The sequence below is a fragment of the Semicossyphus pulcher genome, unplaced genomic scaffold (genome assembly GCF_022749685.1).
Source record: "Semicossyphus pulcher isolate SPU_LCO1_2020_fin unplaced genomic scaffold, fSemPul1.0.p SCAF_17, whole genome shotgun sequence".
NCBI lineage: Eukaryota > Metazoa > Chordata > Actinopteri > Labriformes > Labridae > Semicossyphus > Semicossyphus pulcher.
In genome coordinates, this window is record NW_027211681.1 from 8931581 (window position 1) to 8957121 (window position 25541).

Here is a 25541-nt window from a genome sequence, read left to right on the forward strand (position 1 = left end):
GCTTGTTATTTAGCATCGATTAAACTGGTCTCTATTAAACAAACCGGGTATTGGTGAGGTATCGGTGCTGATTCTGACCTATTAAACAGCATGATGTCACAATCCACACTAAGCACACTTTCTTACACGTAAAAATATATAAAACCCTGCAAAAATTTAGGAAATAAATGTGTACAAAGGCACACCTGCTCTACCATAAAAGTTAGATTTTGTGAAGTTGAATTATGTTTTCTGTATGGATTGTTTCCTGTCTAACATTGAACAAATACAGCCATGCACTATGTTGCTTTTCCCCTGAAGATTATATCTGCAGGTGTATTTACACATGAGAACAGTTCCACAGAGTGACACACCTGGGATTTGTTCAACACTCTGTAAGAGTAGCAGATATCCTGAGTTCTGATGCAGGAATTTAAACTTGATAATTTCATTGACAAATAAACCGTAGTTTGCCTGTGACCCCCTTAAAGGGATAGTTCTTTTTTTTTTTGAAGTGGGGTTGTATCAATAGTCAGTGTACTGTAAGAGCCAAATTAGGGGTTCTTATGCAGTGACATACATGTAGTTTCTTGCATGCACTGAGGGTGTCCCTGTGATGCAACAGTTCAAGTACAAGAGACAGGACAATCCTTGGTCAGGTGTGTGATCCTGGAAGGGCAAAAGGTTTTTAGCCGCTGAAGCGCGAAGGTTTGTCATCACTTTAAGTTGGAGGTGTCTGTTTGTTTTTCACTACAGTTTGGTCTGGCAAAGTGCGTCAGCCAAGTCCCTCATGGGTCAGACGCCTCAGTAGTGCAAAACTAGACACTGCTCCTATAACATGTGCTACCTACAGCAGATGACAGCAGGGCCCCTGTTTGGAGAGTCCAGCCGGATGTTCCCACACAGAAGCTAACCTATATACTGCTGCAGACGGGGCCATGAATACTTTACGTACTTTAGCTGCTTTAAAAAGTCCTAAATATAAACAAACATCATAGTTGGCTTCAGACAGTCCTTTCCCTCGGCACTATGTCAACCTGAACCTTAAACCTCGCTCTTGAAGCAGCATTGTGCTTGAAACCAAAGCTCTTTACAGTGTCTGCGCTCACGACAGCAGAGGGAAATTCTCCTGCTCGTACCAGTTTGCACAACAGCTCCATTGACGCAGCAATTTAAGTGATAAGTGATACCGAGTGTGACCCACTCACGGTGTTAGTCTGCGAGGCAGAGGAGGTTACCCTCAGCCCACGCTGAAGCCATCATCCCCGTCTCTGTCGCTCCTACGCACACTCAACATGTGTGTGTGCTGTCTGCGTGTGTGTGTACATGATTGACTGTGTGTGTGTGTGTGCGTTATCTTGATCAAATTCCCAATTACACAGATGAGTGTCTCTTCAATTCTGCGCTCTTTGTGGAAATACACAAACAAACAGACAAAAACGTCACACAAACACACCCACTCATGTACATAAAAACAGACACACACACACACACACACACACACAGGCCGGAGGCACCAAGCACTTCATTTCCTATTCCACCCCCTCTCTTCATGCTCAGCACCCTCATATTCCTCTCTGGCCTCCCCAACACTCAACACACAGTCACTATAGCAACCTCACACGGCGGTGCTGGCAGCCAGAGGGCTTATCATGTCGTTACAACATCTGTCAGAAAGCAGAGAGACACACACACACACACACGCGCTGGAAACAACCACACACACACCCCCAGCAGCACTTGGACCCAGGTGTCCGTGCATACTCTCCAACACACACACACTCACACACAGGCATTAGCACACACACATCTTTTCTACAAAGGCACGCAGGGTAAAAGAAAGTCAAGCTTAAGTTCCCTTACCTTTGCTCATGGTTCATCCTGGAATCTGAAGTTGGAAAGTGGGAGCTGAAACAGAACAAGACAAGATTTTTCATGTGAGTTTGAACCGTCTGCACGCTTGATCTACCAACAAAAATATTGATTGTTTTTTCCACAGTTTTTTCTTGGCCAGGAGGAATCATTTGCTTGAAAAGCTGTCTTGGATGAGACAGGGAGATAAATGGAGAGAGGCCTGCGAGCGGACGTGCTGGTAAAATGGGCCAATCCAGTCTGCTACAGAAACATGCCTGCTGGGTATGTTGCTCTGCTGCCACCTGAAGGCCAGAGGTGGTATTACACAGAGTCTGAGGACACTGACCTCTATCCAAATCTGACTTATTAAACTGGGAAAAAGGGAACTATAAAAAAAAGGAGGGGAGCAAACTCAGTTATTGCTCTGACTACACAGACCTGCAGTCTTCCACATGCCGTATGATCCAAAATCAATCCCCTCGGTAACATCTCACTTCCTGCAGCGTACAGCACATGCGACTCCCAGTGAAGCGCTCCACTCGCCTCAGTGTATGCCGCGCATCATCTAACACTTCTTTCAAAGAGTTTGATGAAAACTATTTTTGTTTTTGTGAAGTTTGCCGAGGCTTACTTCCAAAATTGAGTCACACACAAAAACTCCAAACTCCAGCCGGCCTCGAAAAGTGCCTCTCAGAGCAACACATACACACACACACACACACACACACACACACACACACACACACACAGACACACACAGCCTACGTGCAGCCTCTGCATCTTTTAACAAACCAAAGAGGGGTGAGCGAATGCTTTATATTTAGCACGGTGACGCGATGCGAACTTGAGCACTAACATGAGAGGAAAGCTCAGCGATGCGTTGGAGAACTGCATATTCAATAATGTATCAGAGGCAGCATTTTAAAAACAGCTGGGGATCGCCGCTCTCTCTCGTCCTGTCTGCCCGTCCGTCTCTTTGCATGTCTTTCCTCCCATCTGTCCACTGCGACGGCAGCAGATTTGCCCACTCCTGTGGGGGAGCCGATGTTTGGTTAAACTTTCATCCTGTCGTTCATCCTGTCGACTGTGTCTTCACTCGCTCTCCCTGTCCCTGAGGATGACTCTCTCTCTGCGCTGCCTTCCCTCTCTTCCTCTGAAGCAGCATCCACCCCTTTTTCTTTCTGTTTAAACTCCCTCTCTGTTTTTTTTCTCTGCAGACATGAAACAGCCCTCTTAGCAACATAAATCTTACACAAATCTGACCCAGATCACATCAAAAAGGGGGCAGGGGGTTCACGTGGATGCATGTGTCTCTTTGAAGGTCACCGTGCTACTCTTCAACTCACCTGTTTCAGTACACAGATCCACTGTTCTGCTTCATCCTTGAGGAACGAAAGAGTAAGAAATCTCCCCAGAATTCTCCTGCAAGAGAGAAGGAGGGATACAGGGAGGAGGGAAGGGAAGAGGAGAAGTGGGAAAGGGATTAGGAACAGAGCCTTAGCCTTTCAGAACTTGCCGCTCTTAAAGCCAGCTCTTGCTTTCAAATGAGTTCCCTGTTTTTGTGTCTGCGTGTTTCTGCATTCTGGTCGCAGACTCCAGATCAAAAGCTGGGACATAAACACAAGTAATGTTCCATAATTGTTCCAAAAGCAGGTCAGGTCAAGTGGAGATCCCCCGGCTTGACTCCTCCTATGCTGGGGGCTTTTAAGGCTTTCGGGGGCTTCCGTGCCAGCTACTTACGAGCCATGCGGGCTGTGAGGGGATGAGGGCCTGAGAAACCCGAGTGGTAAAAGCAGACAGCACCTCCGTATGATAAGTACACACTGTGACAGATCAAAGGGGCGCATTAGGACACATGATGTGCGAATACCGGCACAGAGGAGTTTGAAAGAAAGAGACTTTTAACACACATATTCAGATGTTGCTAGTCAGTGTTTTCTACACGCCTGTGCTGTTTGCATGAATTCTTCTGCCTTCTATGGAGAGCAGCAGAGCGCACAGAGTCGCAGCAAAATAGAAAAATCACTTGGCGGGTGGAGTGAGGATGGGTCTCAAGGGATCATGGGCATTTGCAGTTATTTTGGTTCTGAAATGCACCCTTCTTGGAACTTTGAGGCCTTAAACAAATAAGCCTGTGGAAAAGTGTAAATCCTCACCTGATTTTTTTGTACTTTTTAAAAATCAAAATCTGAGCAGAAATAACACGTTCTTAATCTTGCTCTAGTCCCTCATTTTTATTAAAATATCTTTTGTCGAAAACTGTGGCAAGTTAATAGCATGTAAAAGCAACCCTATATGTTATACAGCATGTATACTGTTGGAAATATAAGGATAACAAGGGTGATTCTGTCATTGGTAATTGGATCAAGGTGCCATGACACAGATCCGCCACTAGTCTGTGCTGTTACACCACTCCTGCGTTTGTGCTGCTGACCGACTTACTAAATAAGGGCAGAGACAATGATGGCAGCATAAATTAACAGCCTGATCTCATGATGTAAAGATAAACAGTGATTGAACAACGAATGAAAAGTAGGACATGTTTCATTGTTGCGTTCAATGACCTGCAAACACCTGTTGTTTCCAGGTCAAAATGGCTGCACCTCACATGGTGTAATCAAAGGGACTCTTTAGAGACTGTGTGTCTGCCTGGCGCGCTCTCAGACACGTGATAGATTTAAGTGCTGCCCTAGCTTTGCATACATGTGCACTGTGGCAAATGTATATGTGTGAAAAGTAGCTCACACTTAATTTTCAGTTGATGACACATTCCTCCCCGGGTTCCTCTCCACCTGCACCGCTTCTCTTCTGACAATAGCTGGTGAAATCAGTTGGGTGGAGGGTTATTATAAGCCTCGGTTACCCCTCTATTAGGGGCGCCAGATTTCCTCTCCATCATGTTGTTTTCCTGTTGGTATTTCACTGCTCCCTAGTTGGAAACCACCTTGTTAGTGAGAATGTGCTTCACCTATGCTGGCCCAGCAGAAGTAATTAAAGCCTCGGCAGCCTTGCACGGGAGAGGAAGAGTTTGGAAAGTAGATCATTTGGAAAGCTCATGTTGGCGCAAGCAATTTCGGTTTACAGGGCTCGCTCGATAAGCTGGGACAAGTTATGTTTATCCTGTTCGGTTGGACATGGTATTACTGTGGTTTCTCCCTGATTTTTGTGTGATAAAGTGGCACCCATGGTGAAAGTCTGTCTGCAAACCCTGTTAGCTGCTTTGAATCTCTGTGAGGACTCCCAAGAGAGCGCTTCAGAGCAGCCTTTGAATCCCTTTAATGTTGATAGCTGAAGCGACTATTCAGAGAGAGTCAAAATGTTGATAGTAATTTAAAGGGAATTCAACTCGTGTTGGCCTCGTCTGGACATCACCTTAAAGGTTTCTGCTGCCGCTGGAAATGTTACACGAGGAAAAGCTGCGTATTATGTAGGTCACTAAAGTGCTTTCACACACCCTTTTCACTCTGTGAACCAAACTACTTCTGCAGCGATGACCCGCGCAGCATCGGCCCAGATTATTTTTTGATGTCTAACCCTAACCAGGGCAGCTGGGTGGAACTCGGTTTACTTTGGTTTGGCTTCACTCAGCATGTGTGAAACACTCGTCTTAGGTTTCTGTCAGCTGGAGTCAACATCAATGCAAGTGGGTAAGCAGGGCAGCAGAGTGGGCATCAGAGGGGCCATCTCATAAGCCCTACATTAAATGAAGTGTCAGAGTCGGGCCGTGCATAACACTGACATGATTCCCTACAAACGTCATCTCTAGAGTTTAGACGCAGTATGTGGAAATTGAGTATGAAATGTCTCGAGATCATGCGCTCATCAGCTGTGTAATATTCTACAGAAAATATGTTTCAGCAGCAAAATGACTCTGTAAACATGTTTACTCTTTCGAGGTGCGTTTGCAGCGCTGAAGTTTGCCCAGAATTTTAAGGAGGTTATTGCAGGTCAAGTTGGCAACAGGGACCCTCAGAGCGGCATGACACAGTTCTGCGTAAACAACTTGAACTTGTTTACAGCTTGTGTGTGTGTGTGTATGTGTGTGTGTTTGTCTGCCGTTTAGGATTTTACACAAAGAAACAGGCATCTAATCTGCCCCCGCATGGATGATGAAGCATTTTGAAAGGATACATGATGCACACATTCCTGCATAACTTGAGTATTCAAAGGTGACCTGCTGCTCCTGAACCTCTGGAGGAAAAGAAAGACCTACAGTGGAATGAGCATTATTAAAACAGCTATGGCTCCCTGTTTACTCATCCAACAACCTGTACGTGACACGCAGTGAGATAGCAGGAAGACAGACAAGAGGGAAATGTTACAGGATACAAATACACGTTACTCTTTAATCCTAAACTACATTTAAAATGAGCTTCTGTTAAAAACTAAAGTTGGATAAGTGCAGCTAAATCCATCTGTTTGAGCTCGGTTACAATGCTCCAGCGTGCCTTATTTAAAATAACAAACTCAACAGAATTTCTTTGGAGTTAAATCGAAGGGTTTTAAGTTTTACATCTTAGCCCTCCATTAAGATTCTCAAGCAGACATTTCTCTATGACACATATCTGAAGGGGAACATTGAGAGATATATATTCAGAGACGAGAGACGAGCACTAAGTCTCAATGTTCTTCTGTACTTACATACAGTATGCTATTCTGAGTGCTTAAGCCATTAACAACTGCAATTATGGCTAAATATTGTGCCTTATGGTACTCATAAGATAGTGTGCTTAAAAGGGTCAGAAAGTTGAATATGGAAAGCTTAACAGCCAGATAGCGACTTTATTTCCACCTTGTGTGAAACACAGGACGAGACAAGACAAAGAAATGTAGCAATTACCATTTCCACTAAGTGCAGACCGTCTATTTTCAATTTCTAACAAAGCCATGGCAAAATAAAAAATATCGCATTTAAGTTCAGAGAGTACACAGAACTCACAGGAGTATCTGAATTGAGACAAAACCTGACCTGAAAGGACAGCAGATATCTGGTGTCCATTGATAAGAAACACAAAGGGATGCTAATGTGTTTCGAAAGACTTTGAGTATACCTTTTAAAAGACTGAGAGGTGGTCCTTATAAATTATAAGACATTTTGCTCCAAGAATATTTGACAATTCAAAATGTAAATATTTCAAACTGAAAGGTGTACGTTAGCTAATACAGCATTGCTAGCTAGCAGGCCACTAGCGAGGCACTTCCTCTGTCTCTACTTGAATTTTACGTCCGTTTCGCTGTTTTTAAATTTCAATACTAAAACCTTGTGATGATGTTTAAGATGTTTGATCTCAACGTCAAGTTCCGTCAGCTCCGACTGAGCTTTATGACCACCTTACATCAAACGCAGGGCTGGCTCTAGCCATTTTGGTGCCCTAGGCGAGTTTAGAATTTGGCGCCCCCCCCTGCAAATGGTAAAATATCATCTTTTTCTGCCACACAGTATCATTTTTTACTTTGCATGCCAGTGTGCAACACAGTTATCCAGAAGAGACCTGATTATTAGAGTTGATATTGGGATAAAGATCGATCAAGCTCACTACAATGTGTTGGGATATGAGGACATTGTGGGGCCTTAGACGTCAGAGGGGGGGTCTGGAGGATTCTCCCCCAGGAACTTATTTTACAAAAAGCTCTGTTTTGATGCAATTTTATGCACTTTTTATTTACATTGAAAGTAATCATTGAAAATGTATGTGTACCTGAACTGTTATCATTAAACATTTATTGAATAGACTTGGAAAAATATGAAATTACCATTAGTTTACTGTGATATTATAAGGGTTTTTCTTCAGACACTTTTAAAGATAGAGTTTCTTTGTCTCTTTCCTCTCTCTCTCTTTCCATCACATGCTGCTGTCTCTCTTCCCCTCCCTTTCTATTATATGTTGTCTGTCTTTCTGTCTCTGTTTGTATCACATGTGGGATTAGTCGAGAAGGGCGAGCTAATTAAACAACAGAATGTACATTATATGTACGACAAAACCGAGTTTGAGTTTTTCCAACTGGGCCTGAAAGCATCTCTCTTCTCCTCTCTTGTAACTTGTGTCAGGAAGTGCATGCTGAGTGAGTGGTCGAGGACGCTAGAGAGAGCGGCAGAGTGATGGTTAATGCGAGCAGAGCAGAGAGAAAGGCTGGGACTGAAGGTGTCAATCTTGCAGTAGGCTTGCATTTAATATAATGGCTTCATTAAAACATTTGAGGCTGAAGCCAGCCCCCCAGAAAGTGGCGCCCTAGGCGACCGCCTATATCGCCTATGCCGTGAGCCGCCTCAACTTTAGCTAAATTGATTTCAAATGTTGGAACAACACAAGAAGAAAGCTCCAGCTGAGTTAGTATTGTTTTTTCATTAAGTAGGATTTTGAAGAGACAAATTAAAAAGAAAATTGATGCAGAAATTGGAGAGACATCATGAGTTTTAGTCCAGTAAGATAAGCTCTGTTCTCCACTCGCAATATTACTACTAGGTAGCAGTTTTAGTTAGACCTGCCATTCCTGGAAACTGACTACTTGTTTAAATCTACAACCGAGGTTGTCAACCAGATGTTAAACATTTTTAGTCTCTGAGTCCAAGACAAGATTATTCTCACACCATTGCAAGAGTTAATTTTCAGAGTTGATCAGGTTTTAAGCCCACACCAGACATCAAACATGGTGTTTTATTTAGCTGTGCTCAAGTTAACTGATCTTTATTTGTAATAAATTACATTTAAAGTAATGTTTGGAAGTGATAGTCTGTTTAGTTCTGTAACATAAGAGGTCAAACCACTGTAAACTGGAGCACACCACAAAATTACAGAGAAAAAAGGGTTGTAATATAAACACGATATTCTTTTTACGCTTATTGGTGGGCAGGAAAGCTAAGCCGTGGCTGTGAGCAATCTACAACACTGCAAATTCCAAGTAATGGAAGTGAAATGACGCAGCTTACACAAGGGCAAAAACATCCCTGCTGTGAAACGGTGTCACGTCTTTGTGAAATAATCCTATATTTCTAATTCTATTTCACACTACAATGGCGAGAAAATCACGATGAGTGTTCTCCGGAGCAGCAGATGCTTTTGTGTGCTCGGGGTGGCCCCGCAGTCGTGGAGATATGGTGACAATTCTGAATTATCATTTGTTAGGTGCAACAAATTACTCAGTGGTGTCCTACTTTTAAAGACATATTAGACGCCGCGGTGCTCGGGGGGCCAGGAGAACGAATGACTGAGGGAGCAAAAGAAGTGAAAGAAGCGTCTACAACACGGAGAGGGAACGGGAAAAATGAACGGGTGAGGAAGAGAGAGGGAAATACGGAGAATTATGGCAAATGAGTGAGAACAAATGAGATTTAAGTGCTTGGAAAGTGGAGAGATTCGCTCTGTTCCATCTGCTCACACTGTAAAGAAACATTAATAAACAGTTTTCTTTGACACATCTAATTCCATTGCACAGTTAACATCCGATTGTCTCAGCGCTAACATCCTCGGTATTTCACCTTTCAAGGCAAGACGTGCAGGTTTTCTCACTAAAGCCTGCAAAGTTGTGGATAAGAAACACCTGACATTTCTCTCTCGGAAGCAGTCGAGTCGGAGCGTTAATTTAGGCAGAATAAATAAAGAAAGGTGGCAGGATGTCACCGAGGTGGCGGCGGGTGAGACCGGCGCGACCTGACGCCTGCTTATTTCTTGCTTTTGACGAGGTCACAAATGTTAGGGTGCTGTTGGAATCCCGCGGGTCCACGCTGGAGCAGAATGAGAATGGGCCACAGAACGACTGCATCGGGTTTCCTAATGAAGCCTCACAGTCCCTCTGCTAAAGTGACCCATTTTCTCTCTCTCTCTCTCTCTTTTTCTCCCCCCACCTCTTGCTGATACAGCTGCCCCAAATTCTTCACAGGGAAGAATATGCATAAATTTAATTAAAATGGCTAAAATTATTGGAATAGATTCTTATATCCCCTTTCTCCGAACCATTAGTCCTTGAGGTCGCTCGGACTCCCGCGGGTGAGGAGCGTGACCGGGTCAGTCTTCATTCTCTGGAGGAAATGTCAGGATGGAGATGGTAAATTAGAATAACACAAATGAACTTTCCCTTTAAAGGACAAGACGGGATAGAAATCATGTTATAATGGAGTGAGAGTGTGTGTTTATGTGTGGTATCAAGACTATTACTGTTTGTGTTTAGTATTAATCCTCTGAGTTTGAATGATAGTGTTTCTGAATGCACATCAGACATTGTTCTGCCACATGTTTTAGAAATATTAAAATGATTTCAGAGGGTTTATGAAGTAAAAGTGTGGGCCTGGTCCAAACTGCACACCCTTGCAAGTTAGAAGGGGATTTTGTTAAATATCTTGCAATTACAAAACTCCCTGAAGCGACTGATTATACAGAACTCAGACACACCGACTGTAAGAGAACAAGGATGTTGGCTGAGCAGAACAAGATCTGTTTCCATGCTTAAAACAGGCAGTCTGATCTTGAGCCGGCTGAGTGACCTTACAATGTAAATCAGCTCCTCACATCTGGTTCACACAGCGTCCATCAAACAGTCTTTCCTTCACCAGCGTTGGTTAGTCAGAAGTTACAGTTATAATTACAATTAAGTTAATAAGTGAAACAAAGTGATCTGAGTTCCTTTTGTGACCAGCAAATCCTCCTTAAAGGTATAATAAGTAGATTCATAATAATATAATAATAAGATTTTTGTAGAAAAATAAAATATAGACTTTTACTAATATAATATAATATTAATCATCACTTATGGGCCTCTATACATGTGTGTTGAGTGTGTGTGCAGACCCTTGACCTTTCCCTCTGCTTCTATTCTATAGGGCGCTGTTGTGGTTCCCTGAGCCAATCACAGCGTAGAGGTGAGTGTGGGAGTGGTTCAAATCAGCAGCTGGGCTCCATTCAGACCGGCGGACATGGCGGAAGAGCGATGCAGAGTTGGCCTTCTTTCTGTTGGACAGGTAGGTGCCTCAAACCGGGTAGGAGAAGCTAACCGGTGATTTAGCATGCTAGTGCAAAGGTCACCGTGATGCTGTCGGTGTTAGCTCGGCGGGGTGGGCATGTTCTCGCACGAGAGAGTGAGAGTGAGCTTCTGGTGATGAAGAGCCCAGGAGGAGGGGCCCAGTTTCAATGTGTTGTTGACAAAATGCAAGGAAAACTGCTACTTATTATACCTTTAAAGCAGCAAGTATTTTGGCCTCTTTGGACATGTTCTTGCATCAGAATTCTCTCTGTTGCCACCATAGACTGTATAACAAGATGGACGACATGACAGCTCCCTAAAAGTGAAGCCAAAACATTTGGAGCGCCCCCTGCTGACTTGCTGCAGTATAGGTCATAAAGCCCGCCTCCTCCATGTTAACAGATGGGACATGAGTCAAACTATAAAATCTAAATACTCAACATGGTTTCTGTCATAATAGTTAGTTCTTATGCTGATTTATGTCTTAGCGTTAACTTTTCAAACAAGTTTATTTTTAATTAGTTATTTGATGCTGTAAAAAGGATGATTGACAGCTCTGTTGACAAATCCGGCTCCAGCCGATCTGTCCTGGATTAGCAGAGTAGAGGAGGAACGGAGAGAGGAGACGTAACTAAAACAATCACTACAGTCATTGAAGTTTCCATATCTGTGAACATTAACCTCAGACAACACAAAGAAGCTGTTCTGCTGTTAAATAAGCCGACGTGCGGGATCTTTGCTGCTTTTTTTTAGGTAAGTTAAGTGTGTGTTTCGGCTACAGCGGCTCCTACTGCCGAACTCTACCCCTCTGCATTTAGACTACTAAATGCTAAACCGATAGGTGTTTCTCTTTATCGTCAGCCTAATCCATTTATTGTTAATCAAGTTTCTTTCATTTTATTCTATCCTAATCCATATCTTAGCTCTAAGTTTATTTACTCACAAGTACAAGCTGCACCAAACCTTTTGCCCCAAGAGGCATTAAAAAAGTGAAGTGGTTTATTGACTGATTTTATTGATTGAATAATCTCAACGACCTCAACAATTTGGGGGTCAGGATGTCTTAGCGGGAGTTTAACAGAGTGATGACCTCTGTTTCGCAGGCAGTGTGGGGAGACAATTGGCCTTTACTAAAAGAAGACAAGAAGGCAGAGCTCACTTGTTAACGTCTTGCTAACGTTAGCCACTGTTTACATTTGAGAAGTGTTTTTGTTCTCAGTTGGCTTTATAAATGTTTTAAAAGTACCTTTGATGGTGCTTGTCCGAGTGATGAAAGTAATGTAACGGATTACTTTTGTGTTTAAGTTATTAGTAAAGTAACGTGACTTCGTTTTCAGTGACTAAAATGTACAATAACAAGTTTTTCACAAGTAATTTGAAGCTTTTCTTGAATCAGAATTTCATAATGACATTTCCAAGGTGATCCTACAGTCTGAAGCGCCGTAGTAAGCTGTCATTTTTCCGCACTGATGGTGTTTTCTCTTCACATCGGGGAGGAGGAGCAGATTCCTCCTGTCATCGCTCCTGTCGCTGTGTGAACGTGCTGGCGAGTGTGTGTGTGCGTCTGTGTGTGCATGTGTGTTTGTTTCTTCCCAAGCATCTGCTGTCATAGTGTTGGTGAAAAACGAGGTGCATATAAGTCATCCGGCGAGAGGTAGTCACTAATAGGATAGAGGCTGCTCCACAGGAATGAGATATGGCCTTATTACCCGCCTCACTTCCTTGCAGCCCGCGTCCTCCCGTAAAAGCACAACAACACTGTTCCTGTCCTCTCCCCTGCACTTACTCCATCCATCTATGCATCCTTGTTCTCCCACCTTTTCTTGGGACTTCTTCTCCTTCCTCTCCCTCCCCCCCACACCTTACCTCATTCGCTCCTTTGCACCACACCTCCTATCCCCTCTCCTTCCTCTTGTCTTTCTGCCACTTCCTCCTCTTCCCACCTCTTCCCACCTGATTTCTACCCTGCATTAAAATAGCCTCTTCCGCACCTCTCCTCTCCCCATAGCGCCCACCTGATTTACTCAGATCTCTGCCTCCCCCCTCTCTGCCTTCCTCTCTGCTCCAATCCTACCTTAACCTGACCCCTCCCTCTCCCTTCCTTTCATTTCCTTTCCTCTCCTCTCCATACTCTTCTAAACTTTCATCATACGCCTCTGCCGCTTGATCTATTAATCTCTCTCTGTTCTCGCTCAGGTCTTCCTTATCCCCTTGGCTCCTTTCCTCCCTCCCTTTCTCTCCTTCTCACCCTATTTTTTCTCCACCTCTCCCAGCCTCGGCACCTGCTGCAGAAGCTGTCTAGACTGGCAATGAAATTATGATGGAGCACGAGAGAGAGAGAGGGGGGGGGGGAGAGAGAGGATGGGAGACAGCACAAGTAGGGGGTGGATGTGCACAAAGTAGGAGGATAAGAGGAAAAGGAGACACTAAAAGAAGGTGATGGGAATGTTTGAGGAGAAAGATAAAGTGGATAGAAGAGGCGAGTGACATGAAAGAAAGTAGAAATATTTTTGAAAGGGTTCATGACCTGAAGTGGAGGAAAAGAAATTCCACTACTTCTTTGTGCTTCCTTCTCAGTTGTCAGTTTAATGTTGTTTTTTTTCCGCTCTAAATTGTCTGGCATCTTGGAGACAACACAGCAGCAATCATTTTCTGAGGTTCACTGCTTCACACCTCCGTCCACCCATCCGTCATTTCGTCTTTGAATTCAAGAGATGTGATAAAAAACCTGCCCGATTCACACATTGTATCAGAGTGAGGAAACGTGATCCAAGAGGACAGGGTGGCTTTTTTTTCCCCTTCATGAATGAAAAGCGACTTAATGTAAATATGGCTGATGTGAGAGGCAGGAGGAGGCGAGCGGAGGAGAGAGAAACAAAGGCCGCAATCAGGTGATGAGGTAATTGAGGACAAACAGATGCTAGATTACACCTTTATAAGGCACACACACACACACACACACAGATTTGTTTGATGGTCTGCGAGTTTGTGTGTGTGCCTGACAGGAGGCGGTGTCCTGTCTGTCTGTAACAGGATGTGATAATTAACCTTTCTCCTGCTGAGCGCTGCTGTTAAAGCTACCACTTTAAACCAGGTTTTATGGCCAACACAACACATTACACAAGTTGGGTTTGTGTCGAGCTGTTGTTAACATACAGTGATGCGCTATGGAGCAGATCAAGCAGGGGTCATTCTCTACGACCCACTTCTTTATACTCCTCTGTGTGTCTGACCGGACATGAATTATTAATTGAATTATCATCCTGATTCGTCACTTGACTCATTTTTTTCTTTCATCACTTCACCTGCCATCTGGAACAATGTTACCGACTAGAATGATTGATATCTACACAATGCAACCACTTAACACAAACGCATGCAGATGCACAAACAGCAGTGGATTAAATGTCATTGTTCTTATATATCTTGTGGAGTTTGCATGTTCACCCCCGTGCATGCGTGGATTACCTCCGGGTACTCCGGCTTCCTCCCACAGTCCAAAGACATGCTCGTTAGGTTCATTGGCGAATGGGAGCGTGAAAGGTTGTCTGTCTCTATGTGTCAGCCCTGTGATTGACTAGCGATCAGTCCAGGGTGTACCCCGCCTCTCGCCCAATGAGAGCTGGGAGAGGCTCCAGCTCCCCGCTACCCTGAACAGGATAAGCGTAATGGATAAAGGATGGGTGGATGGATGGAAATTAAGTTCCAAGTGCAAAGTTTTACATAATAAATGAGCAGAATATTAGCAGCAAAATCAATGTTTCGAAGTAAAAGTAACGCCTTTTTTCCATGCACTACTTTAATGGTGAATGTCATTGGACAGGGGCTGGTCTGAGGTGCTTTAAATTAGAGCCTGACCGATAAGGGATTTCAGAGACTGACCAATATCACTGAAAAAATTAAATATGTGTCTGCCGATGTAGTGTCATCTTGAGCAGAAACGAAACTAGACCTCTTTTATGTGGATTTAGCACCAATTTTGAGGTGATGTGACATTGCAAAGGGACTCAGGAAGCTGCTTTTTTGAACCAATAACTAAGAACATTAAAGCTCCTGTGAGTTTTTCGCTGGTTATGAAACAGACTGAAATTAATTCTGATTACTCTCTATGAGCTACAAAAACAAATCAGACCATCAGCGACAAGATTGATTATTTCTATATAGTTATTTTTAATGCCTGAAACTGCTGGCGGAGGGTAGGTGTCAGATGAAGCGATTAACTGCAAGCTGCCTTTGTTTACATTTTCCAGGGCCTATATTTAAAGTTAATGATACATATGACTGTTAAAGAAAGCAGGAGAGATTTTTTGTTAAAAAACACCACTTAAGCACATACAGGAAAAAATCGGCATTGTCCACAGGGGGCGCCAAAATCAACACAAACCAAAAGTTCCTCACAGGAGCTTTAAATACCATACGACTTAAAAAAAATCTTTGGACCATTATCTTTTCAGCTTGGATGCTCCACTACATGTGCTGCAGACAGCAATGCGAGTATCAGAAACCGTCAATTTAGAGTGCATTCTGCTGGACAAACAATGTGACGGCAAAGCTAGACTATCAACACCAGGTTTAAAATCATGCAATTTAAATGGATTGTGCGCACAAGCACAACCCCCTCCCTGTTGCATCGCTTTCATTGTAATAATCCTGACCTATGTATTAAATGTGGCCTAGAAGAAGGCACATTATTCCACTGTCTTTGGAGCTGCCCGGAAATTTAACAATTCTGGGAAACGTTCATACAAACTATATCTGATATTATCTCTTGTTGCCCTGCCTGGCTTTCACCTGAATTGAGACTTTCAGGTGCAAATAAAACAACAGTTACTTTACGCTCACTTCAGGCTAAACGCTGTATTGCAACAGGCTGGAAAAGCAACGAGATACCTACAGTTGGACATTGGTTTAAAAGTCTTTCCAACCGCTTAGCCATGGAAAAACTAACTTATGCCACTAAAGCGAAAATACAGAGCCTTTTTAGAATATGAGGACAATTTATTAAATATCTTGAAAGTCACCAACCAAGACGTATGAACACTTGAGAATATAACGTAATGCATAACGATAATATCTTATAATATAATATAGCTACATAAGAATCATATGACATGTTTTTTGTTTGTTGTTTTTGCATGTGTGTCATAAATGTGTATCTGTTGTGTTCCTGAAAAAAGCAAAATAATTTTGAAAAAAATTCTCAATGAGACAAAGTATTTTTTTTCTATAGTGTGTTTTATGTTTACACAACATATAAACCAATACTGATAATTCTGTGATCTGCCCATATCGGCCCGATAGTGTCAGCCAAGCGATATATCGGTCAGGCTCTTGTTTAAATAATGATACAATCTGTATCCGTTTGCTCTGGTGCCAAAGGTTGTGTGTCGGAAAGTAAAATTATTTCCTCCTTTTCATTCATTCACTCTTCTGTAACTGTACCAGTGACCTGCCACCACTGCTCACACAGATACAAGTAAACAGGGGGAAAAAAGAGACAAACCCAGGGTCTCCAGTGAGGGCCAATGTGGCAGATGGTCCAGCAGCAGAGGAACATACGACTTTGTGCCCCAGAGTGAGTCTCCAGTAGCAGCAGGCCAGCCAAACCTTAACCACTAATGAGGCTCTACACACAGTCCCAACAGAGCGCACTCCAAACACTGGGAACCAGAAACACACACGCAAGGAGGGAGACAGGGACTCAGATGCAGACACATGCTCTCTCTCTCTCTCTCTCTGTCCCACGCACACACAGAGAGGTTCAAATCTGATGCAAAACCTTGGGCACCAAAGCAAACAATCACTAAAGGGCACGCTAACATGGCATCTGTGTTTGGTTAAAACCTTGTAGCTACAATTGTGCTGCTTTTTATGTCTTAACTTCTTCAGAGGATTGGCACGACTCTCTACTTGTCCTCAGCTCTGAGACAAGTGTGGGCTCCTTGGACTAAATTCAGCAGCAATTACAGTTTCACAGCCTTTTCTCAATATTTATATGTGGCAGTATTTTTCAGATTTAAACACAGTGTAAAAGTAGTAACCACCCTGAGCCAATGTTTTTTTTTACTGTTGTTCTATAACACAATTCTGTTGTGGTGATTCTAAATATCTCTCAGATTATCTGCTAATGTGAGGGGTCTACAGATCCAATATTAAGACTCCCGAACTGCTCAAAGACTCATCGGAGCCCTCTTGATAATATGACACGTTTGATATTCAGGATTTAAAGGTTAAGTCTCCGAGCCCGAAAACAATAGCCAATGAAAGAAAGAAGTCTACAAGCACGAGAAGCAGCTGATCGTGTTTCAGAGCACCGGTAAACATTCTAGTCCCTGAGGCTACATGAGCTAGCATACTACTGTTGACAGAAAAAGAACAGGTACAATCTCCCCTCGAGTTCTCGCTGTATTTTCTGTGTTCCCACTCTTTTTTTTGTACTGCAAAACTTTATTTGTATCTGGCCTTTCTTTGTTTACATGCTTCCCTGTGAGATTTGGTAAGATCATGAGAGATCGCGTGAAGGGAACGTGGCTCCCTCTGACCCACACAATAATCTTGAAGTGAGTGGCGGCCAGTATTGTGTGGTGTATGCATGTTTGAGATTAGAAGAATATCTGTGTTTCTCTTTGTCTGCGTTATGTAACTTGATTCCTAAAGCATTTTAAAACTCCTGTAGTCTGAGTATGGCCTAATGCCGGGATCAGACTACACATTATTTTTGTCTTTTACGATGGTCACCATGTCAGATTAATCAGTCACAGTGGCATACAGTCATGCCGTGTCATGGTCGGGAGACTGGCAACACTGCAAGTATGACCCCGACCAATCATCATTCACGACCCTGTGCGGGGCAATAGGTCATCGGGGAGGCTGGACAAGAAATTGTCAATCATACGTTTACGCATCAGAGCACTCTGACATCCTACTGGTCAACGTCAGGGAACACGTCGTAGGAGATGTCAAACTAGGAAGGAAGGTACAAAAAATTCTGACATGCTTGACCTGTTTCCGGCACTATCCACTGTCCTCTCTCTCTACATAAAAGCATAAACAGCAAAAAATAAATAAAAAATGAAGAGTGTGAAGGACATGTCAATGAAGGACAGATGCCCCTTCAGTCCGGATATATGAACTAATCAGGCCCATTAAGCGTAGACACAGAGGTCTATCATTATGGAGCTGAGAACTGCCAACATGTATTCAAAGGTAATAAAGCCAGTTTAGATTCACGAGGAAATTAGTTGAAACTTCTTAAACTGACAGTCAAATTTTAAAGTGTGTAAATTCTGTATAAGTTCTTCTCATTACACCCTGAAGATGTGTGTCACTTGTGTCATAAATAAATGGCTGTTTATCTTTTCTACCTTTTGACTTAATCCTGGATTTGACCTCATCCAAAAGTCTGTATCTGACTGAATATGCAGACTCTGCAACAAGCTGATTGGCTGCTGAAAAGGTGACGATGCTTCCTTTCTTAAACCAGCCACTGGTGACCTGACAGGCCAGAGTCAGCTGAGAGGAGAAGTGCACACCGCTGCAACGTTTCTGAGCAACTTTCTGTTTTTTGTTGCAAATCTTTTGTCTGAGCTGGCCTTTAGACTCTTTTTTGTTTTTCAAGATGATTTATTTGGCTTTTGCCTTTATTTGGTGGGACAGCTGAAGAGAGACAGACAGAGAAAGATAGGCAGATCGGGAGTGGAGCCTCTGCCTCTGTACATAGGACGCCTGCTCTACCAACTGAGCTAAACCACTGGTCTGGTGTACTCAGGGGCGGGCAGGGGCCAATCACCCCCGCCCTGGTGCACGCATGTCTGAAAAAACACAGTGAAAGTGCCCTCATAGATGCCCCTGTCATTGATTAAAAAAATGATGAAGTGCCCTAAGGGTGCCCTTCCAGTGGCTAAATGATACATTGCCCTCATGGTTTGCCTCTATAGCTTAAAATGCCCACATTGTTGTTTTGCATCACAACTTTCTGCGTGCTGGTGCCCAATGGCATACAGCGGTTGCCCCTTTGTTTTGCCCCTGCCCCTCAAACAGCCCGAGTACGCCTCTGTAAACCAGCTCCCCTTAACTCTTTTTAAACCTTTGGTGCCTCAGATAAAATACATCAAAACACCTTTTTCAATGATTGGAGGTTAAAGAAAAGCTTTATATTTCTAAAATATTATTTAATCTCAGAAACATTTTTATTGGTTGATGTATTGATTTTCTAGTAGCTGTTTAATACATTTTGTCAGATTTGGGGATTTATTTATTCTGGGTGTTTAAAGTCTTTAAAATGATAATCAATATTTTTTGGTATTATATAACTTTAACTGTGAACGAGTTTTCTAATCATTGTGTCTGTCTTCATCTTGTCAAACTACGATCAAATAAAGAGACAACAATCAGTTTGAACAGCTCCTCTCTAGTTTTGAAAAACCACAGCAGAAATGTGGCGGAGCGTTTTAAAGCTAAAGTCAAATTACTGAGCTGTAAAATAAAACCATTGATAATCTAAATTAATTTGAAGCCACAAGATTTTCAACTCATACAAGAACTGATAGCATGTTTTTGTGTCCGTTCTCACACTGTCCACTGCTGTCAGCTGTTACACACGTCCTGCACACTTGTATGACACTGTCGCACATTTAATTTTCTTCTGGAAGTACTGTGAGTCTGCCGATATTACAGAGCATCCCAGAGTGAAAGTAATAAGTTTGAGATATACTAAAGCTGAAACCAGTAATCCCTAAATAAACAATAACAGCAGCGTTTCCTTTTAAAAGTATAAGGCAGGTTTTCCCCAAACAGGCCCGGTTATGACTAAAAGCTTGTGACAGACAGGTGCAGTTTAAAGACATAAGGGAAGAGGATTTACTGTGTGTTATTATCAGAATATTTCTTCAAAGCCCTCATGATAAATCGTACTGGTTAAAATGTTTTATACACTAAAGGAAGGACACATGTCCTGCTGGCTGCTGCTTCACGTCTGTGCATTTCTAATCATGGCATTACCGGTGGGTTGCGGTGGAAGTGCTTCCCAGAGTGTCTCTTTGTTATCTTAACACAACGTTATTGTGTTTTCAGTGAGCAGGAGTCTGAGCCAAATAAATTTTGAGGACGCAGATTGTTTCGTGATACACACACTGTGCCAAGTGCGGACGGCATGCTGTGTTTTATGGGTTGAAAAATCAGAGGGAGAAAGTACAAGAGGAGGAGTACACAGAATGAGATTCTCTCTTACCTTAAGAAGCACTTCAACACGTCAAACTGCAAAGAGAAAGAGTAAAAGGAGGAGGGGAGACAGAGGGGGGAGGGAGGGAGAAGAGGGAGAAAAAAGATTGAAATTAGATTACCATAGGGCACAGTGGCAGAACAACAACTTTCCAAGACACTTCACAGGAGGATGTGAAGGGGACTGTAAAGAGATTTCAAAGTGCGGGAGCTGCTTCACTGAATACAATTTCAAGATATGTAGTTAAAAGATCCTAAAAGAAGCTGCTCAAATCAGCTTTTTAAGAGGCTGTGTGAAGTTTAAATAAACAAATTAAATCTTCTAAAAATAGCTGTCATGGATTTCCTGAAGCTCTGGATCCTGCACAATATTCCTCTCCTCCCTTCCTCCTGCAGCTCAGGACCCCAGAGCAGAGCAGGAAGTCGGGGAGAAGAGCTGGTTTGATCGCTCTTCTTCTCTTTCTTCCTTTGCCAACCGCTGACCTACTGTACTTCACACTGCCACGCTCTCCTGGCTGCAATATGAGCGGCCTTGAAAACACCCTGAAGCTGCCAGTGGAAGCCGTCAGAAGTGCTTGTGAGATGGCTGAACCGCTTTGGAAAGCCCCCTTCCCTCCCAAACTGAGACGCTGGACTTGGGGATTTGGGGATCTGTCCGGACGTTTTTTTGGAAGTTTCTGAAATGCTCACGCGCAGCTCATGCTGTGACTGAGCTGCACGGAGGTGAGGAAGGAGACAGGGTTTGAACCTCTCTTTATGACTCTCTTGTTTTGTTCTTGACACAAATATTTCTGTCACTTTTCTCGCTGTGACTGTGATAGTCCTTCAGGAGAGAAAATGTTCGCTGGTATCCCCATATTCAATCAATATCATGTCCTTCTTTATAAAGGACTGTTTTTCCCTCTGACAAGATGTACAGACTATACCTACATAAGAAAATAATCCAAGTGTTGCCAAATTAAAAGAAAAATAACACTCAAAGGCGACCTTAAACATTCTCAGACAGTTTGTTAAGGTTGTTCTTGTCTCCAACTCATCATACACAGATGCGCTAGCAACAATATATATTTGTAATAAAATGAAATCAAAATAAAGCAGTAAAGTAAGCAATAAGAAAAAAGCAAATGCTGGTTTGTTTATGTTTAAGCACCATAAATACTTGGTTATGTTAAGGGAAAGACAACGGTTTGGGTTTTAAATAAGAACATACGTATGTCCTTGTGTTCTAACGTACTCTATGTAACTAACTGTACAGAGTTCCAGGAGATTGCTGTTCAAAAACCATACTTGTCAAAACAAGACAAGGTCAAAATCTAGTATGTGGCTGACCGCATGGTGACGACAGCGAACGAGCAGCGGAGGAGCAGCACTGCCTACTCCCCGAACAAAGTATCCAGAGCCACATAGACAGAGAGTCGCGTCAGTGGAGGTCCAGTCTGCTCCATGATCCAACCATTGCGACGTCGCAACTCTCTCTCTCTATGGCTCTGAAAGTACCGTCACTCACTCACTCACTCACTCAGTCAGGCTTCAACTAACTCAAAAGTAAACCTGTACGTGGAAATAGACTAGAGGAGGGACAAAACATCGATGTGGCAATATATCGTTGTCCTGACTCAATACAATTATTGATCGGCTGGCGCCGAATACTTCATGACTCCTCCGGGTGGCGCTTATGACATGAATGAGGGTCACGTGAGCGAAATTGGCCAAAAAGAAGTTAATCAGATATCGTGATGTATCATTTTTTGATTGGCTTGCAGTATATCAATTATCGCAGAATCGCTGTATCGTGATATTATCGGTATCGTGGGCAGAGTGTCGCGTATCGTATCGTGAGTTACCCTGCGATTCCCACCCCTATAGTAGACGCCCAGAGCAGCTACCATTAGTAACACAGAAGAACCTACTTGGGTTTACAGTCGTGGGAGATGATGATGATGATGATGATGATGATTTTTCTGAACTTAAACATGTTGTTTTTCCATAAATCTGACCTTAAGTACTTTGAGTGCCTAGAACCAAACAGACGTGTTAGAAAGGATGAAAGTAGACACTATGCTGTGCATCTGTATGAGACACAGCGGCCGTGACAAAGCTCTGTTATTGGACGACCCTGGATGACAATGGCTGATTCAGAGGACTTCATATGTGGACTGTCTATTTTGAAGTTGGAGAGAACATGTGTCATACACACAACTAGTTCTGAGAGATATAAAAAGGAACACAAATAAACAGCACATGTATACACAGCAGGGATCAGGGGATCTATCTTATTAAATCTCAAATGGTCATGGTATACTCTGTTCTTTGTTTTTACTACATAGTGGTGATGGCTTTTTATTACACTGTGCCTTTATTGCATAGGTAGAGTTACAGAGGCAGACAAAGAGCAGGGCATGGCGTGCAGCGAGGGTCCACGGCCTGCACTGAACCGGTGATGTCACCTCGCGGTTACATCTCAGGCCGCCGCGAAACACAAGACTTTTACATTTTTAATTATAAAAGACATCTTTTTGCCGACATTGTAGAGGAAGGACGGATATTTTTATTGCCTTTGCGTGACCATGTGGGTTGTTGTGTCTCACTGGCTGTGCACACTTCATTTGGTTTTTGTATTTTATCATGGGGCTCACTTTGATGGCATTTTTAGACACAGAAGAGATGGAAAACAGCAGGAAATTTTCACCTACTGATTGAATGAGAATGAGATGTTTTGTTAATATCCTTTTTTCTTTAAGAAAAAAATAAATGCAGACTGTTTGATACAAAGCAAATGCAAAAACCTTTACATCTGTTTCACCCCAAATGTTACGTTTTTTGAACGCACAAGAGGGTCTTTAACACGAGGTGAAGATGACGGTAATTATTCTTTTAAAAGCCCATTAAAAACACACGCACACACAGTTATGATGTGTGTATGTGTAGCATGGTAGATAAGTCTGTAATTAAACTAAGAACAAACAACATGACGCCGTATACATACATTATGGAGACAATCTGACACCCATGAGTGCACACGTAAACCTACACACACTCACACACACACACACACACACGCCAGAGAGCGATCAGAGTGTTTCATTAGTGAGGAGCAGATAGATTACCCTCCCGAAGGAGACATTGACCAAGAGGCCATTGATCTACTGAGCTAAGCCAATCTCTGTGTGTGCGTGTGTGTGAGTGCAGATGTGTCTGTGAGTGTGTGTGTGTGTGTGTGTGTGTGTGTGGAAAGTAGCCTACTGATGGAGTCTTTAAGTTGTTAGAGTAAGCACAGTAAATCTAATCCAGTTGTGTTTAATGGAGAGAGAAAGAAACAGGCTGTTGACATATTCATTAGGTCCAATTACTCTGTCCAATCAGTGCCATCTCAGTCACTCACCCGCCCGACACAGAGAGAGAGAGAGAGAGAGAGAGAGAGAGAGAGAGAGAGAGCATCAGCATATTTATCTGTTGGCACACTACCAACAGAAAAAGATTGATAGCACTTAAAAGATAAATAAAAAACATATTTATTCCACTTACCGAATGACAACGTGGTGCATTCGGAGGCATCTAATATCGTTTGATCTCATTCGAGCCTGGCAGAGCGCTGAAGTGTAAATCAATCAGGCTAAATGCTGAATTAGTCAATTATACAATCGTTATTGATGATTCAATAACATGGCTGTAATAATGACTTATGGTAATAATGCAATGACACAGCTGCATTTACCGTAATGAGCTTGTTATAAACACGAACAATCAGAGGCTAAAATGCGGAAAATGTTATTTCTCGTAGCGTAGCGTCTGTGAGTGTGCGTGTGTGTGCTTAAACAATCCCCATCTACATGTGTGGGACTTGTAATTAGCTTTCTCGCTTGTTCTCTTACATTGGATGTGAAGGTAATTGGGGCTTTTGGACACTCGCTCTCAATCTCTGTCAACGAGTGTGTGCGTGTGTGTGTGTGTGTGAGAGCGTGTGTGTGTGTTGTAGAGTCAGTATTCTGGAGGATGGCCAAACCATTACTGTGTGCTCAGCCTGCTCTAAAGCAGCTTGTGATTCATTAGTAATGAGTCCATTTGCAAACTAAATGAGTGTTTGAGTGGCCGAACAGCGGCGTGTGTGATGATTGTGTCCACTTGCTCCGCACGCCGTCGCTCTATTATTTTTTAGCGAGGCTTGCAAAACACACACACACACACACACACACACCTACACACACACACACACACACACACACACATAAAAACACTCTTTTGCAGATAATGTTTTGTTAGCATGTGTTTGTGTTTTAGCAGCTAGCATGAGAAGCTCATGTGGAGATAATGAAGTCAGTCAGTTGTGTCATTAATTACTGCTTTACACCTGCTTGTCTGAGCTAATTAGACATGCTGACACACACGCCACACACTTTATACAATTACACCTTAGCGCTCGCAGAGAAAACACATATTCTATCACACTCAGACTCGCACAAACTTCCAGACAAGTTTTTCTTTTTTTTTCTCTTTTTTTTTTTAACACAGACGAGTCAAAAATACATTTTCATTTTCACTTTGCGGAAGGTGAGATGGCACAGCTAAACACAGCACGGCCGGGGGATCTCTCTCTCCCTCTTTTTTTTTTTCCCGTCTCGCACACAAACACATCTCTGTACACACCTCCCTCTGCCTTTCTCACTCTGTCATTCTCTCGTCCTTGCACTCATTCCTCCCTACACCGCATTCTGTTCCCTCTGTCTCTCGGTACACTGTATAGTTCTTCTTCTCTGCCTCCTTCACACACACTTTATCTCTCAGTCTTTAAACTCCATCTTAGTCTGTGTTGCAGTGTGTGTGTGTGCGCGTGTGTCTTTCCTTCCCAGCCCATTTTCTCAACAAAGGCCACAGCTGCTGTCGGTTTGCTGAATAAAAGATGACAGAGCCGTAATATCAGGAGATTACTAGCTAACGAAACAATGATTTTGTCCAATTTAAATAGCGACATCAGTTGCATCACAAGCAATCCGCATGTCAACTGTGATATGATAATGTTCGCTACTAAACGAAAACTGTTTTCATCTGCACAGAGACTCCCTGACTCCGACCCCCTCCTCCTTTTGTTCTCCCTCTCTTGACTAGTATTTGCTCTCCCTCCCTCACACACACACACGCACGCACACACACGGAGCACGTAGAGCATATGGCTATTTCTCTCCTCTTTGAAGGGTTGCTTTGAAGCTATGGCACCCGTATCGATTGGCGCTCAGATGAGCTCGCTTCGCCAGAGCCCTGCGATTATCTGTCGCTTTATTTCAAACAGAGCGCGAGCAAGGAGGGCTTACACACCCATCACTCACTCACGCTCTCACAGTCGTTAATACACTCGTACATGAAGCTCGCACAGGCGCGCGCGCGCAAACAGGGATAATGAGATGAGCTTACACGCTGAATCCCGATACTTAAGGCAAGCTGCACTTCAGAACTGACAAGTGAGTGTTGAATGTTAAGAGAGCGAGGACGGAGCGAGAGAAAGAGACAAGAAAGTCTGGCAAACTGATGAAACTTAAGAG

General features: G+C 43.0%; 1 protein-coding gene across 1 annotated transcript in view; it reads right to left on the reverse strand.

Moving 5' to 3' along the window:
• The window catches only part of ptprdb (protein tyrosine phosphatase receptor type Db), a 162521-nt gene that overhangs the window by 112888 nt on the left and 24092 nt on the right, over positions 1 to 25541 (reverse strand). Inside the window, exons 3-5 of the mRNA XM_069665336.1 lie at positions 20018 to 20043; positions 3180 to 3255; positions 1843 to 1887 (exon numbers count right to left, since the gene is read on the reverse strand). The gene's annotated coding sequence lies outside the window, so the exon portion shown is untranslated. The remainder of the gene's footprint in view (positions 1 to 1842; positions 1888 to 3179; positions 3256 to 20017; positions 20044 to 25541) is intronic.